Here is a 5,079-nt window from a genome sequence, read left to right as displayed (position 1 = left end):
TTTCATAGGTGGGGAAAATCATCAAGTTGATTATATATGGCACATAATTGCGTATTATAATGGCAGTCATGGACAAGTAGCGAAGGCTGGATTATACAAAATGACAATAGAGATGGATTGCTCATTGTGACCCAGCTTCTTTAGATTTTGGACGCGCTCCTGTTGCGTAGTGTAAATCGAAGCTCAGGATTCAGCAATGCATTTTTCCGGTCAGCATGCAGGCCATCAATTTCAATATCCGGTGGACCCCACTAATATACAAATGACTGGTTACGTGACATTCGGTTGGTAATCCACATGCTATACACACTTCCCGTTCTTCCAAAAATCAGTGACGGTGAACAAGTCCTCAAAAGACTTTGAATTTTTGACCAGATGACCGGAGACGGGTGGCAATTGGTGCAACCCTTCAATATTCAGTAAACACCCCCATTTTTGCTTCAATATTCTTTTATTTTGAGGCTGGACTTCTGTATTTGAACTTTCCAAGGCGTTCTCAGGCCCGTCCGCATTCATTTCCAGCCGTGAAGAATACGCACGCCACTTTTGCTCTCCACAAAAGCCCGCGAACTCGACCCCTTTGGGTGGCTTCAGCCCTAGCACCAAAAATGGCGGCAACAGTCATCTCTTCTTCTTTCTTTTTGCTCAGCATCGTATCCCTATATTCTCAAGCGGCATCCCAGACGACAACTGCTGACGGAGAAAAGCAAATTCTCCTCCGGATAAAGAAGGACTGGGGGAATCCCTCGGCTCTCAGCTCTTGGAACGACTCCACCTTCACCAGCCACTGCAACTGGACCGGAATCGGATGCTCCGCCGATGGCTCTATCACCAATATCACACTCGTCAACCAAAACATCAGCCAACCGATCCCCGCCACCATCTGCGACCTCAAAGTCTCTCCATTCTCGACCTCAGTTACAACTACATCACCACCCCTTTCCCAAGTCCCTCTACAACTGCTCCAACCTCCAGTACCTCGACCTCTCCCAGAACTACTTCATCGGCGTGATCCCCTCTGATATCTACCGTCTCTCTCCCCGTCTCACTACCCTCATCCTCTCAGCCAATAACCTCACAGGAGATATTCCCCGCTCCATCGGTCGGCTCCCGGCGATCGAATATCTCGCTCTCAATAACAACCACTTCAATGTGTCCTTCCCAGCTGAGCTCGGCAACCTCTCAAACCTCCAAACCCTTTTGCTTGCATATAATCCCTTCGTTCCGACATCCATCCCTTCGACATTCCGCAATTTGACTCAGCTGGGCTTCTTGTGGATGGCCCAGACTAACTTGAAGGGCGAGATCCCCGAGTTCATCGGAGAATTGACGCAGATGTACCAATTGGACCTATCGGAGAACTCCCTCAGTGGAAGCATACCCCCGGTATCTGGAATTTAAAGAAATTGCAGTACCTATATTTGTTTAAAAACAATCTCACTGGAGATATCAAAATCAATGGATCCATCGGTGCGTTAGAACTGGAGAAGCTAGACGTCTCCATCAATCAATTGAGCGGATCCATCCCGGAGGAATTCGGCAAGCTTCCGAAACTCTCCATCCTCTTGATGTACTACAACCGGCTTTCCGGCGAGATCCCTGCGAGCATCGGCCTCCTCCCGCGCTGACTGAGCTCCGGCTCTTCGGCAACAGTCTGACCGGGGTTCTACCGCCACAACTGGGGGAAAACTCCCCGCTGTGGAATGTTGAGGTCGATGACAACATGATCTCCGGCGAGCTGCCGGGAATCTCTGTGCTGGTGGAGCTTATACTCCATCATCGTATTTAACAACAACCTCACCGGCAACCTGCCGGCGTCTCTCGGCAACTGCTCCACCCTCGGCAACATCATGATCCAAAGCAACAGATTCTCCGGCGACTTCCCGCCGGGATCTGGTCCTCGGCGTTAACCTCACGACGGTGCAGATGTACGACAACGCCCTCTCCGGCACCTTGCCGGACAAGCTGCCATGGAATCTCTCACGGCTGGAGATGGAGAACAACCGATTCTCCGGCAATATCCCGTCGTGGGCGGGGAATCTTTTGGTCTTCTCGGCGGACAACAATTCCTTCTCCGGCGAGATCCCCGCGAACATGACCGGACTCTCCCAGCTCCAGACTCTATCACTCGGAGGGAACCAAATCTCCGGTGAAATCCCGCCGGCGATATCGATGCTGAAAGGGCTCACCGCGCTCAATCTCAGCCACAACCAGCTCACCGGGGAGATCCCCGTATCGATCGGGTGGCTGCAGGTGCTGAAAACCCTCGACCTCTCGGCAAACCAGCTCTCCGGCATGATTCCGGCGGCGATCGGTCACCTTGGGTGCACCTTTCTCAACCTCTCCTCCAATCGCCTCTCCGGTGAGATTCCGATCTTGCTCCAGAACCAAGCGTACGACCACAGCTTCCTCAATAATCCGCAACTTTGCGCATCTGACCTGCTCCTGAACGTCCGATCCTGTAAACAAGGATCGGGCGGCTCACATGGGTTGTCTCGGGGCGTGCTGATCATGTTCCTCGCTCTCGGTATACTGATCTTCGTGATCGCGGCTGGGTTCGCGATGTTCGTGACGAGGGACCGCCGGAGGAGCAAAAATGGGGACGATCTCGCCAAGTGGAAGCTGACCTCTTTCCAGCGGTTGGATTTCACCGAGACCGCCATCCTCCCAGGGCTCACGGAGGAAAACCTCATTGGGAGCGGCGGGTCCGGAGAGGTCTACAGGATCCACCTCCGAAGTCGTGCAAGAGATATCGTGGCCGTTAAAAAGATCTGCAACAACAGCAAATTGGATTCCAGGTTAGAGAAGGAGTTCCAATCGGAGGTCCAGATCTTAAGTTCGATCAGGCATAGAAATATTGTCAAGCTGCTTTGCTGCGTGTCGAGCGTGGATTCGAAGCTCTTGGTGTATGAGTACATGGGAAATGGCAGTTTGGATCGATGGCTCCATAGGAAGCGGAGGGTGGAGGGTGCGTCGATAGTCCGAGGTGGATTAGAGAGTGGTCCACGGCCGTTGGATTGGCCGGCTAGGCTCAGGATTGCTGTTGGGGCAGCACATGGATTGTGCTATATGCATCATGATTACTCCCCACCGATAGTACATCGGGATGTGAAGTCCAGCAATATATTATTGGATTCGGAATTCAGAGCTAAGATTGCCGATTTTGGTCTGGCCCGGATGCTGGCCAAGTCTGGTGAGCCTGATTCGGCATCAAGCATAGCAGGTTCATTTGGATACATGGCTCCAGGTGAGGATTTTTCTTTTTTTTTTTTTTTTTGTCAATTATTTTTAACATAGAATGCATGTTCTCCTTCAGCATGAATGCCTGCAATTCAGAGTCTTTTCTTGGGACCATCTAATGCGGAAGAGATACCATGGTGAATAAGAAATTAACTGGTTTTATGAAAAATGAAATTTGGTTTGCAATGCTATCTTGGATCAAAATTTAGGGAATACAAGCGTAGTAACATGTAACTTGTTTCATTTATCTTGGATGCAGCTTCTACCCCAGTCATATGTTGCTTAAACCGTCTACTTCTTGTTAGTTAAATATTAATTGTATTGTAAGCAACTACTTTTGACAGCCTTCATATTTAACTTTCACTAAAATGATATGACTGACAGTCTAAACGGTAATTGTAAAAATTGCAGTCTCAACTTTATCTAATGTAGAAAATGTGCAGCTCAAGAAGGCAGGCGGTGGTAAGTGGATGTTATGATATAATAAAAATATGGGTTGAATGATTCTAGTTTTGTTGTAGTAGAAATATTCTAACTTAGAATACTAGGTAAATTCTGAAAAATTATGATTCTTATAGTACCTTTCTTGCCTAATATATAGCTCTAGTTTCATATTTATTTATTTATTTATTTATTTTTGATTATTATTTATTTGATTTTCAGAATGTGCGTACTCAACAAAAGTGAATGAAAAGACGGATGTATATAGTTTTGGAGTAGTTCTTCTAGAGCTGACAACCGGAAGAGAAGCAAATGATGGAGGGGCGTATGGTAGCTTAGCGGAATGGATTTGGCGCCATGTCCAAGATGGTAATAAATTGATGGATGTCATAGACCAGGATATAAGAGACCTACCGTATGTGGATGAGATTGCTGCAGTCCTTAAGCTTGGAATTATTTGCACGGGTACTTTGCCTTCCACGAGACCAACAATGAAGGAGGTGTTGCAGATATTGCTCAAGTGTGAAAGAATGCATGGGATTGGGGATAAACCCCTGGTCGAGTATGATGGAGCTCCCCTTCTACAAACCAAAAGGGGCGGTAGAAATAAAAGGTCTTCTGACGGTGGTAGCTTGGCATGCAATGTGTGAAATGTGGATTTTTGAGATGGAGTTGCACTCATGGGGCATTCGGGGGAGACTTCGGCATTATTTCAATGATGAGATGAGTTGATAAACTCCAGCACACACTTCACAACATCTTAAGTGAAACTTGCAGTAGAAAGGTCCTTTGGAAGCCCTGTGAACTAGTGATACAGGAATGAACACGGTGAGGGTAGAGTATTTTCAATTTATATGCTTGCACGAGAAAATATCTGCAAGAATTGTCATCTAAAATAATAGATCTTAGGATATAGTTTCTTAAACCATGTAGGATGATAGAGCTTCACAGTTTATAGATATACAAACACATAGTCCAATTACTTGAGTGAGTTGGCTTTGGAATCATTTTTCCCTTATATTTTTTCCCTTTTAAGTGGAAACTCTTCACATATGTAATATTTATTTGAAAAAATATAAATCAGATATGTTGCGGCCAATCTCCTTATCGTCTGGTCATCGAAAACGAGCACCTGCAAGAGAAGTCTACACTGACCGGAGATACCTCCGACGGGGACCCTCCGACGGTCAAGTCAGAGAGGAGACTAGGCAACAGTAGAAAAGAATCAGGGGGACTCAGCGAGAGAGTTAGAGAGAGAGAGAGAGTCCAGAGGCTTCGAAAGAACTTCCGTAGCACTGTTGCCTTCTCCGTTTTATAGTAGAGCGTGGTGTGGTGCCGCCATTAATGGTGCAGACAACTGGGGGAGTTGTCAAATCACTGGAGGCTGTCAGAGTCGCC

The 5,079-nt window shown here is 47.2% G+C and overlaps 1 pseudogene; it reads left to right on the top strand.

Annotated features, from left to right (window-relative positions):
* The first annotated feature begins 584 nt into the window (after positions 1 to 584).
* Positions 585 to 4,663, top strand: LOC105041926 (uncharacterized; annotated as a pseudogene).
* Positions 4,664 to 5,079: the final 416 nt, after the last annotated feature.

The sequence above is a fragment of the Elaeis guineensis genome, chromosome 2 (genome assembly GCF_000442705.2).
Source record: "Elaeis guineensis isolate ETL-2024a chromosome 2, EG11, whole genome shotgun sequence".
Classification (NCBI taxonomy): Eukaryota; Viridiplantae; Streptophyta; class Magnoliopsida; order Arecales; family Arecaceae; genus Elaeis; species Elaeis guineensis.
Note: the sequence above shows the minus strand (reverse complement) of the source record. Positions and strands in the feature narration are given on the sequence as shown.